This window comes from Callospermophilus lateralis, chromosome 5 (genome assembly GCF_048772815.1).
Source record: "Callospermophilus lateralis isolate mCalLat2 chromosome 5, mCalLat2.hap1, whole genome shotgun sequence".
Taxonomy (NCBI): Eukaryota; Metazoa; Chordata; class Mammalia; order Rodentia; family Sciuridae; genus Callospermophilus; species Callospermophilus lateralis.
The window spans coordinates 103,976,124-103,988,951 of NC_135309.1; the positions used below are offsets into that span (position 1 = coordinate 103,976,124).

The following is a 12,828-nucleotide window of genomic DNA, read 5'->3' on the forward strand; positions in this document are numbered from 1 at the left end:
GGATAAATATGGCTGGGTCATATGGTGAGTCCATGCCTAGTGTTTTGGGGAACTTCCATACTGATTTGATAGTGATCGCTCTGCTACTGAGCTACAACCCCAGCCCCCAGCTCAGTCTATGTCTTTTGATTGATGAATTATTACATTAACATTCAAGATTATTATTGTGATGTGATTTGTAGTCCCAGTCATTTTGGTTTATTTCTGTTTATTAATTTGAATTAGTTTCTCCTTTGATTGACTATTCCTATAGTGTATTTCCTCCCTTTGCTGATTTTCATTTTTTTTCCATTTCATGTTCATGAAATATTTTTTTTTTAAAAAAGTGTTCGTTAGTGAAGGGTTTCTAGTTGTGAATTCTTTTAACTTTTGTTTATTGTGGAAGGTTTTATTTCATTCTTTCCTTGATGTATCTTTGTCTGGTTTTGATGTCAGAGTGATACCGACTTCATAGAATGAGTTTGGAAGGGTTCTTTTCTCTCCTTCTCTCTTTCATGGAATAATTTGAGAAGTATTGGTGTTAGTTCTTTGAAGGTCTTGTAGATCTCAGCTGAGAATCCATCTGGTTCTGTGCTTTTCTTAATAGGTAGGCTTTTGATAGCGTCTTCTATTTCATTGTTTGAAATTGATCTGTTTAAATTGTGTATGTCCTCCTGATTCAGTTTGGGTAGATCATATGTCTCTAGAAACTGGTCATTGTCTTTTGAGACTTTCAGTTTTATTGAAGTATAAATTTTCAAAATAGTTTGATTATCTTCTATATTTTAGTAGTGTCCATCATGATATTTCCTTTTTCATCATGAATTTTAGTAATTTTAGTTTTCTCTCTCATTCTCTTAATTAGTATGGTAAAGGTTTACCAGTTTTACTTAGTTTGTCAAAGAACCAACTTTTTGTTTTGTCAATTTTTTGAATAGTTTCTTTTGTTTCAATTTCACTGATTTCAGCTCTGATTTTAATTAGTTCCTGTTGTCTACTACTTTTGGTGTTGATTTGTTTTTTTCTAGGGCTTTGAGATGTAATGTTTGGTTATTTATTTGTGGACTTTTTATTCTTTTAATGAGTAAGCTCAATGCAATGAACTTTCCTCTTACCTCTGCCTTCACAGTGTAACAGATTTTGGTGTGTTGTATTGGTGCTCTCATTTACTTCTAAGTATTTTCTTATTTCATCTCTGATTTCTTCTGCTATCCATTTGTCATTCAGTAACATATTAATTAGTCTCCAGGTGTTGGAATAGCTTCTATTTTTTTTTAAATCGTTGATTTCTATTTTCATTCCATTATTATCTGATAGAATGCAGGGTATTATCTCTATTTTTTTTTTTTTTTTTTTTTGTATTTGCTCAGAGTTGCTTTATGGCCTAAGATATGGTCTGTTTTAGAGAAGGATCTGTCCATGTTCTACAGAGAAAAAAGTGTATTTGCTCATTGATGGATGAAATATTCTGTATATGTCTGTTAAGTCTAAACTATTAATTGTATTTTTAGATCCATGTTTTCTTTGTTTAATTTTTGTTTGGAGGATCTATACAGTGGTGAGAGAGGTGTGTTAAAGTCACCCAGTATTATTGTGTTGTGGTCTATTTGATTCTTAAAATTGAGAAGGGTTTGTTTGATTCTCCATTTTGGGGGGAATAAATATTATGATTGTTATGTCTTGTTGATATATAGTTCCTTTAAGCAGAATGAAATGTCCTTCTTTTCCTTCTGATTAACTTTGGCTTGAAGTCCACTCTGTCTGATATGAGGATTAAAGTTCCTGCTTGTTTCTGCATTCCATGTGAATATGTTTTTTCCCCATCTTTTCACCTTTGGTCTGTGGATGTCTTTGCCCGTGAGGTGAGTCTCTTGGACTCAAAAAACAAGTTGGGTCTTGTTCTTAAAACCCAATCTGCCAGTATGCTTTTTTTTTTTTTTTTTTCAGGTTGGCAATGAACCTTTTGTTTTAGTTTTTTATATGCGGTATGGAGAATTGAACCCTGAGCTTCATACCCCTCTATTCCTCCATCTTGAAGCCTCCTCTTTTGTTTTTTAAAATGTTTTTGTTGACCATTAAATGATCATAATATCTGGGTTGGAGGGACCATCTGTGCCAAACCTAGGTTATTGTATTTCTGAATAAGTGTTGAATACTTTCACAGTCCGAAAATGTATTTGTTTGGGATTTATGATGCCATGATGACTGCCTTTTTAGTCCCACTATTGTGAAATAATTCTAATGCATTTGAGTGCAAAAAACACATATCACAGAGACTATATTTGCAAACCCCCAAATTGGGACATATCATCTGGCAAGAGTTTTGTCTATAATTTTTGTTACCTAAAAATCTGACAAAAATGGGAAATTTAAATCACACTTAGTTATTTTTAATACAGCCCCTCAAAAATAAAATACATTAGCTGGATAGTCATGGGAAATTGAGGATGTGTGTCTCATACATAAAATACCAGATACTGTTCATTGGTAGACTTATAGATAGATGACATAAGATCCATACAGAAAAGAGTGGCTAGCTGTAATTTTTAACTTTGACTACAGAAAACTTGATCATATGAAAGTGAGAGTCATTTTAAAGTCTGAGGGTTATGTTGGAATGAAAATGCATAGAGAAATTAGAAATGGAATGGTGGTGTTTACCACTTGAAAAAACCTGGGTTTAACCTAATTGGCAGTAGAACTGTATTTAAATCAGGTTTTGAAATTAAGCCAGGAGAACTTTTTAAATGAAATGATTCGAAGATAAAAATTTGAGGTATTTACCACCCACCCCTCCACCTGGAAAAATTTACTGGAATGTCAGATACACTTTGATATATAAAAATAAAAACTAAATTTTATACCAAAGAATCACAGTTTGCCTTTGAAAAGAGAGCAATTTACATATGCTGTATCTCTAATATATTGATTTTAAATATCATCAAATTTAGAAAACTAAACAACTTCACTCTACTCTAATGAGTGTTCACCTTAATTATGTTTATACATGTGGGTTAGAATTGGATATATGAGATGTTCCCATGTATGTGGTTTGAGTGCTAAATTATAGATTCTAGATTTTCCACTATCTGGGGTTAAAATTTAAGGTTTTAAACAAGCTCAGGTATGAATGTAGAAATCCACTGGGCTCAAATGGCCCCCAAATACATTAGCCTTGCTAATAATCAGGGATATGCAAATTAAAACAACAATAGAATACCTTTTCATACCCATCAAGTTGGCACAAATTAAAGATGTTAATTGGACATTACCAAGTGTTGGTAGAATGTAATATAGGAACTAATAAGAGTGCAAATTGGTAAAAACAACAAAAGACAAAGTGCAAATTGGCAGAAGTGCCATGAATAGGAATTTGGATATATACTATGGTGAGTACCCTATGAAAAGGAATTCTGCTTCTAGTGTATCTATTAAATATGTGCACAGGAAGACATACAAGAGCATCATTGTAAGAATGCAAAAATGGGAACAACTTATCTATCAGGAAATAGCTACATTAAATATTGCCCAACATTCTCCATTAGAAATATTATGTGAACAACATATAAAATTTTAATTTACTTTAAATTTTTTTTTTTGTAATTGTAGCTGGATAGCATACCTTTATTTTATTTGTTTATTTTTATGCAGTGCTAAGGATAGAACCCGTTGTCTCACACATGCCAGGCAAGTGCTCTGCCACTGAACTATAACTCCAGCCCTTAATTTACTTTTAAACTCAAAAAGATGAAATAAATTTTAATATATTTGACACATTATCTTTTAAACATTAATGTAAAGATCAGTGAAATATTTTTACATTATTTTTTCATATTAAGTCTTTGAAATCCATTTTTTACTTTTGCATTTAGAGCACATCTCTGTAGGGATGTTAAATTTTCATTGGAACTACTTGATCTGAATTTAAATTTCATGAAGTTTACCGACAAAAAAAGAAAATTCATAAAACCAAGTTGTTCTATACTTAGAAATTCTTCATTAATTGAGTTAAATATCAGATAAAGTTAATTTACTTTCTTAATTTCATAAGCCATATTTCAGTTGTTCAGTACTATGGTGTCTAGTGGCTACCACAGCACAGTTTTTTTTTTTTTCTTTTTTTGGTACCAGGGATTGAACCCAGAAGCATTTAACCACTGAGCCACATCCCATCCCTTTTTATTTTTTGAGACAGGTTCTCACTAAGATGCTTAGGCCTTGATAAATTGTTGAGGCTGACTTTGAATTTATAATCCTCCTGCCTCAGTCTCCCGAACCTGGGATTACAGGGTATTTGCCACTGAGTGTGACTATAGAACATTTCTACTATCACATATACTAGCATCCTCTACTAGATGTACTGCTATGTGGCAACTAAATTACCTGTATATGTATAAAATAAAATGTGCTTTTTAAATTCAGAATTGCAGTGTCAATAAGAACTGGAGGAATGTTATAAAATTTGTGTTTGTTTTGAGCAATTTTAAGTAATAAGAATGATATAGGGAATAATATGACACCCATGTACCCACTGATCAAAATTTGCAAATGGTACCTTCATATCTTCCTCCTTGATCTTGAGTTTGTTTTAGATTATTTGTTCAGATATTATATAGATTCAGTATCCACTTACTTAGCCTGTAGAATATACAAAGTGTACGCAAGGATGATACTATTCTTTGAAGGTGATATTAGAACTTAAATGAACTTTTAATGTTTAATTCATTTTTAGAGTCTATTGATATGTTTATTGAGGAATCACTTATTTTAGATTTTTACTCATGTGCCACCTATATTAACAAGAATTAAAAGTCCAGTTATCAGGATGCTACTTCCTTAGATTTCCCTAGTACATACTGTCAATTATCCAGGTTCAGCTTTATTTAATAGGGGAAATCACCTGGGAAAAGAAGACTATTTAAAGTCTAATAAAATTGAAAATACAGAGAATCACAGCCTCTGGGATAGGAGTCTCCTGTGTTTCTCCTTTGCTAGCAAAGCAGTAAACCTTTTTTATCCTTTTTCTCAAAAAATAAAAAAACCTAAAAATACAATACTAGTTTTAAATGTAGTTATAAGAATGTAACTATATATATATTATATATCAGGTATACTTCCTGTTACATTTTAAAACACTCAGCGTTTTAAATATTTGAAAAGGATAATAGGTGAGACAGACAATGTCATTTGGCAGTTATTTATAATAGATAGCAAGCCAGGTTCTTTGAACATTGAATATGTTGCTTAATATATACAATTAAGTCACTTACTTGATGTTTACCCTGCTTTTGACCATATCCCTTATCTTTTAAATGCAGCTACTAAAGAAAGTATCCAAGAGTACATCCATACTAAACTCTGATATCAAGGTTGTACTGTGACCTACTGAAAAGACTGAGATTAATTAAAATTACTCTTAAAGAGAGATGGCATGTGAGGGATATGAACAGTGTTGTTACTATTTAAGTATTTTTTATAATTTTAATTTCCAAAGGGATATTTTAAATTTATTGATGTCTACTTCAAATATGCCAATTAAAAGAAATAGTTTGAGCTGGGGTTGTAGTTCAGTGACAGAATGCTTGCCCAGTATATGTGATGCACTGGGTTCAATCCTCAGCATCACATATAAATGAAAATCTGTAAAATATTATTTACAAATAATATTTAAAGAAAAAAATAGTTGATATCATGAAAGTATTTCTGATACTCAATTATTGTAATGCAAACAATGATTTAAACAAGAATTTTTCATTTGAATGTGCAATTAACCAGTTTTAAAAAAAAACAAAGAATTTAGATCATATAAATTTTGAAAATCCTTCCAGAAAACATTTTGTAGTTGTTGGTGTCCCATTTTAGGTCTGTACCTCTGTACTTTTACTTTTAGAATGCTACTTTACTGTTTTGATTTGCCATATATAGTAATTTGTAACTTTTTTAAAAAGTATGTACCTGCTATGTTTTTGGTTCATCACTAGATGGAGTTCTTGCAGTATAACTGTGTGTTGGGTAGCCATTAACAGAATAATCTTTATTTTCCTTAAAATATGCATGTGTGTTTTTTAAAAAGAGTATTTTATACAGGCTGGGGCTGGGGCTTGATGGTAGAGCGCTGGCCTAGCACATGGGAGGCCGCTGGGTTCTATCTTAGCACCATATAAAAATAAATAAAATAAAGGTATTTTGTCCATCTACAACTAAATATATTAAAAAGTATTTTATTTATAAACAATCAACTATTAAATATAACATGGCAATAAAACTGCACAGTTGGTAGAATGCTATTGGATTATATAGTCAGTCTTTTGTAGCATCAAAACAGCTATTTTAGTCAATAAGATTTTTCCTAAGGGGTGTGTGTATATGAGAGAGGTGAGGGGGATATGACTAGTTCCTTGGTAATCCTATAGAATTACAATGTATATTATTAATTTGCACAAGATAGTTCTTTCTAGAAAATTCTAATACTTAAGTTCCTGTGTGTCTGAAGCCATGCTGTGCCACCGTACAATGGCACTGAAACTGAATTCTTCAGTATTACCAGTGAAGTTAAATGGACATTAGGTAAATAGTTTGTCCATTCCTTGAGTTATCCTTGTTGTTGTCCTTTTAGCCTTACCAAATGTCAAGCCCCAATAAAAGGTTTTTTTAACATATGAAAAAAAGTATTTTATTATTATTTTACTATATAACATTAGTGAATACACCAGATTGCATTTTCTCAAATGGCAAATGCAAATGAGACACCAGATAACATTTTTCTTTGATTCTCCCAGGAATCTCAATATCATCTGTCTTTTGACAGATTCAGATTCTTACAACATCTGTGATAACTGTCCATGAGGATACCAATGACGTGTAGTAGTAAAGAACATTTTGCTAAGTTTTTTATTATGGGTCCTTGCTCAAAGTGTTCACATTTTTCTTCTTATCTGGTTTTTAGCACTTGATGATTATTGTTATTATTGTGCACAGGATCTGATTGAGGGATAGGTTGTGTGTGTGTTCATATGGAGGATATCCACAGAAGGGTGATAGCATACTGTTGTCCTGCCTTCAGATGTCAAAGTGAGCTCTACTGGCAATTATAGTCATCTGGAAGAGAAGAAAATATATTTATTGCAAACACCAGATAAAGCTCTGTTTTGAACTGGAGATACATACTTCAAGAAAGTTCTCTTTGATATCCATTTTTTTTAAGTTTTAAAATTTTGAATTAGTTGTAGATGGACATAATACCTTGATTTTATTTATTTAGTTTTATGTGGTGCTGAGGATCAAATCCAGTGCCTCACACGTGCTAGGTAAGTAAGCTACCCTTGAGCCTCAACCCCAGCCCCTGATATCACCCATTTTAATGCTGTTGATGCCATGGTGTTTAAGATGATCAGATGATATGATGAAAAGTGTAGTGAAGAGCAACCATCTTTAAAATCTGCTTCTAGGCATACCAAATTTTTATTCCTGGAGGAGTCCCCAGAGCCTCAAGGTCAATCAGCTCCAGCCAGAGGATGTTGGTCAGCACTAGAGGGGCGCTACAGGAAGCAAGAGATCACCTGCAGGCCCTTGTACAGGACTGCTGCAGTCTGGAGATGCTGGCAGCTTTGTCCTGCAGGCAGGACAACGCCATATTGCCTCAATCTTTTTTCTGTCTTACATCCTTTTTATCTAATCAAGAAGGATATTTTCATCTGGAAAATGATGTACCTTTAGCCCTTTAATCCTTTAATGGGCATGTTTGTGTAGCTGCTCGTTTTCTATTTTCCATTTTTTTTCCTTTTTTAGTATTGGGTTTGAACCCAAGTGTGCTTTACACTGAAATATATCAGCAGTCTTTTTTAATTTTTAATTTTGAGATGGAATCTCACTAAATTGCTTAGGGCCTCCCTAAGTTGCTGGGGCTGGCCTTGAACTTGAGAACCTCCTGTGTCAGCCTCCTCACAGGGAATTATAGGCATGCAGCACTATGCAGAGCTCCTTTTCCTTCTTAATGAATAATAGAATTACTTTCACACCATGTGCTGTTAAGTCAGTTCAGTTCCAAGCTATTATAAATTATCATTCTATGGTTCTTTGGCAGTCTTTGAAAATGGCCCCTGAAACATTTTTTTCCTCACTGGTAATTGTAATGCAAATGTAACTTAAAAATATCTTTTAGTTGTCAATGGACTTTTATTTTATTTTATTTATTTATATGCGGTGGTGAGAATTGAACTCAGTGTTTCACACATGCTTGGCAAGCATTCTACTGAGCCACAACCACTGAGCCATAACCCCAGCCCCACATAAATGTAATTTTTACACAGTATTTTAAATGATGTTTTAGTACCTGTGCAAGGTTTTCAAAAAGTAGGTATAGGATTATAAAGAGAAGTAGAAGTCCCCTATCCCATATTATCCATATCTAGCCTAACCCCTAGATGCAACTACTTAAAAAAAATTTCTAATCTTATTTCTCTTGGTGGTTGCCTCCATAGCATTAGTAAGTTCTTATACTACTGTGTTAAAACTTTGGAGATTAAATCCATGTTGCAGAAAGTCAACGGATAGACAACTTTTACCATTTCCATATTTTTCTTTCCACTGCTTCCTGCCACTCAATACAATTATTTTGTATAAGTTTCTCCATTGATTAGCTCTACGATTTTAAATGAGTGCCAAAAATTCTAGTGTGTACTGTGGACATGTGTTATGAAGTTAAGGAATAACCAGTCTATAGCTAGCCAGGTAGGAGTTGTAACAGACCACTAATCATTTTATTTTGGGGGGCATGCTATAAAGTTTATTATATATAAACTTCTTTCTTCAATTATAATTTGTGTAATTTTTTTTTAAATGACAACTGTTTCAATTAGGAAACATCAGAAGTCTGAAGGTAGTCTTGATTCATTAGATCAGTGCTATAGTCAAGAAACCCAGAGTCTTTGGTTTTTTCCTGTCTGCTATTATTAACGAGGAATGTTGGCCTTATTCTCAGGTATGCTTTGTTTACAGTGCTAGGATTGCTTCTTCAGGTCCAGGTGTCACATGCAAATATTATTTAGAATATTCTTTCTTCAATGTATAATTATCTCTTTGTGAATGTTCCTAGAAACTTCAGCAAACTTTTCCTAGTTATTTTATTGACCATAATTGATTCAGAGATTCATTCCTGAACCAGCTTCTGGCAAGAGTGGAATTGTCACAATTATTCCATGGTGAAGAAGAAGGTGGTGTATTTGAGATTTCTTAGGGAAGTGCAAAGAAGAATAAATAGTGGATAGTCGGCTAAGAATGTCTGCAACAGCATCAAAATCTTCAGTAGAAATATTACTAAAACCTTGTTGGTAATACTTCTGTCAATCTAATTTCTTTTGAAAAATTAAGTGGAAAGTCTGGGAATTATTTGAAACCATACCTTCTCTTTATCTCTTTTGCTACATTATCTATTTGTACTTATATATTTGAAAAAGGACATTTGTAAGCTAGGCATTAAAGGTACTAGGAAATGTATCATTTCTCTTCCTTCCCTTTAGTTTCATTATTATTTATTGGACCCATATCTTTGTACTTCCTTGGAACAAGTATTTATTGAGAAATCACACAATATTTGTAAATATAGACTTCAGTAGTAATTTTAAACAGCATTATCATTGATTTTAATCAAAGCTATCCAAATGACAAATGTTAACTTTTTGCATTTTTTTTTCTATATTAGAACTTTCATATCTTCTGGCAAATAATCTTTTTGTTTTGCTTCAGTTTTTTTATGATCTTCATTTCTTATTGCACAGATGCCTGACGGCTACATGTAGTAATTCTCTGTCAATTCTAATGAGTTTTATAAGCCTTATTTTAAAATTTTTTGTACTGGGGATTGAATCCAAAGCTGCTTAACCACTGAACCCCATTCCAAGCTCTTGATATATTTTATTTAGAGACAAGATCTTACTAAGTTGCTTAGGGCCTCGCTAAGTTGCTGATGCTGGCTTTAAACTTGCGATCTTCCTGCTTCAGCCTTCTGAGCCACTGGGAATACAGGCGTGGGCCTCCACACCTGGCTGTATAAGCCTTATTTTTAAAACAATATTCTGATCTTTCTACTTTTTTCCCTCAGAGTTATCTTATACTTAACATTCTTACAATTTTCAACATCCATATTAAGTTTTAGACCCATCACTATATATAGTACTTTCATAAAATTTCAACCCAACATGAAGAATTTCAAAATTATTCTTATACTACTAGTATTCTGGAATTATTTAATGAACCAACAACAAAAACTACTCCGGCAAGCTTTTCTTATATCATGTAGTAGTTAGAACTACTTATTGTCCTGGTTGTAGATGTGTAAGAAATTACCAAGTAAAAGATTGTGTAGGATAAATATGTATGTGTGTGTATAGTTTTCCTTTTTTAAGCTGGTTTAAAGCATTTCATGCAAAATTCATTCTTTTAAATTTGAGTTTTAGATTCTTTAGTTTCTTACCAGAGTTACTTTGAGTGTTCTTAACAAATATCTAAGAAGTTGTGGCTCAGTGGTAGAATGCTCGCCTAGCACACAAACACTGGGTTCAATCCTCAGCACCACACAAAAATAAAGATATTGTGTTCACCTACAACTAAAAAATATATATTAAAAAAATACTGTAGTCACTATTAAATAAGACCTCAATTTTGTATTGTCTTATATGTATTTTCTAGTAAACATTACTACATAAAGACCAACTTTCATTGAAATAATATTTACCTCAAAATTTGTCTTTTCATTATTATATTGTGGTTATAAATATAAGACCTAGGAGTGTTTATGTGTTACAGGAAAAAGAGTTTTGAAGTCAAATAATTTTTCATGTGCTGGATTATTTGGGGTTACATGGGTTTCTTTACTAGAAAACTTTTTAGAATAATAATATAAGTGGACATTTTAACTATTTTACAATAAGATGTAACAGTGTTTGCAAAACTAATTTAAATATGAAATACTTATTTCTCAAATTGTTCTATAGAACACAATGTGAGAAACACTGGTATTTGATCCAATTCGTAGTTGTGCTAATTATTGTAAAAAAAAAAAAAAAAAAGTAGAGTGTTTCACCTTGACTTACGAATGCCATCCAGTTTATTCGTAAAGGGGTTAACCTTAACACTTGGATACTAGAGACAATCAGCTTCAAATGCATTTGAGATCTTTTTAATTTGGGTATACTTTCTCTACTACTTCTATAGCTTTCTCTAAATGAAATGTATTGATGTGTACTATTGAAATATCTTTTTAAAAGACTGATCATAAGACCTCCCGAGTCCCCTGGTTTTTTCACTACAAGTTTGAGCTCTAAATGAGTGTTTAAATTCCTGACTCAGCACTCTACATGAAAGCTCTGTAGGCATCTGAATTCTGTCAGACCTGTGCTTTGCTCTTCCTTTCCCTCCCCCCATCTCACACTTTAATTTCTGTTTCCTATCTTGTCTTTTAGCACTGTTGTCATTCTTTTTAGTCACCCCACACCCCAGAGAATCAAATTCCTCTTGCATCTCATACATCAGGACTTCCCAGCCTTGGCATTGTTTACATTTTATGCTGGATAATTCTTTTTTTGTGGAGAATTGTCCTGTGCTTTGTAGATATTTAGCAACATCCTCAGCTGCTACCCACTAGATGCCAGCAGTATCTCCCTCAGTTGTGACAATTGCAGTGTCTCTATAGACACTGTGAAGTGTCTCCTGAGGGACAAATCACCTCAGTTTAAGAAATTCTGTTCTATATCGAATCTGTCAATTTATTGTTATTGCTTCCTAAATCTACCTTTAATCCTTTCTCATGTCTTCACCCTGCTCTCTAACCTCCTATCCTCTCTTTAATACTTGAGATGGTTTAGTAAGGTTCTGACTGTGACCAGTGCTGTTTTTCTCCAAACCACCTCCTTCATTCAATTTATCTTTACAAAATGTAAAACTATCCTGTTTATAATTTCCATTGCTTCCTGTGGAAATCCTTAGAAACTTGCTTCTTTCTATCCTCATTTTTCAAAGGCATTGATTGTTCTTGCTACAGGTATTGGTGTGCTATGCCCTCTTGCCACAGTTTGTCTCCTTATGTATCAGTTTCTTCATCATAGCCCTTAGTCACTTATTTTCAGAGAATCAATTATAGTGAAGAGCATTTTACTTTTATTTTTAATTAGCATTTTACTTTTACTTTTACCTATTTTCCCTCACCAAATTTTAACTTTTGAGGATAGAGGCCATCTCCATCCTAGTTTTTTGTTGTTGTTGTTGTTGTTGTTGTTTTATTTGGTAATACTGGGGATCAAACCTAGGTGCTGGCAAGGTAAATGCTCTACCACTAAACTACATCCCCAGCCGCCATCCCAGTTCTTGCCACAGTAGATATTCAATAAGTGTGGATCATTTACTAGTTAGTATGCCCTGTCAGATGCAATATATTCTCATTACTTCTAGGAATTATGTTCTCTATATTAGTAGGGATAATTATTCCTCAAGTCTTTATCTTTCAGACTTCAGTAGGTCAGCTTTTGATCACAGAAATCTTAAACTATAATTTTCTCTAAGAAACCATCTATTCATAAGATAATTGAAGAAAGTCATTTACTTAATTTTCAAATGTCATGCTTATAACTAGTTAAAAAAATTTATTCTGAAAGGAATTCTGTGGATTAACTGGGTGAATTAATGATGTGAAGAGTCTTTACTAGACGCAAAACATTGCATTTCCATTGGATTTGTTGATTGTTCATAGGAAGCTTGCAAAAGCAATTATTTTAACAGTTAATTTAATTTGGTTTTTTACAAAATGTCAATCAGAACACATTTGTGTAATTACCATTCTGAACTACTTAGAAATCT

At 32.8% G+C, this 12,828-nt stretch overlaps 1 protein-coding gene and 1 pseudogene across 2 annotated transcripts in view; one reads left to right on the forward strand and one right to left on the reverse strand.

Annotated features, from left to right (window-relative positions):
• Window positions 1-12,828, forward strand: part of Homer1 (homer scaffold protein 1) — a 129,628-nt gene that overhangs the window by 35,409 nt on the left and 81,391 nt on the right. The gene's annotated exons all lie outside the window — the stretch shown is intronic.
• Window positions 6,770-7,355, reverse strand: LOC143399350 (large ribosomal subunit protein mL42-like; annotated as a pseudogene).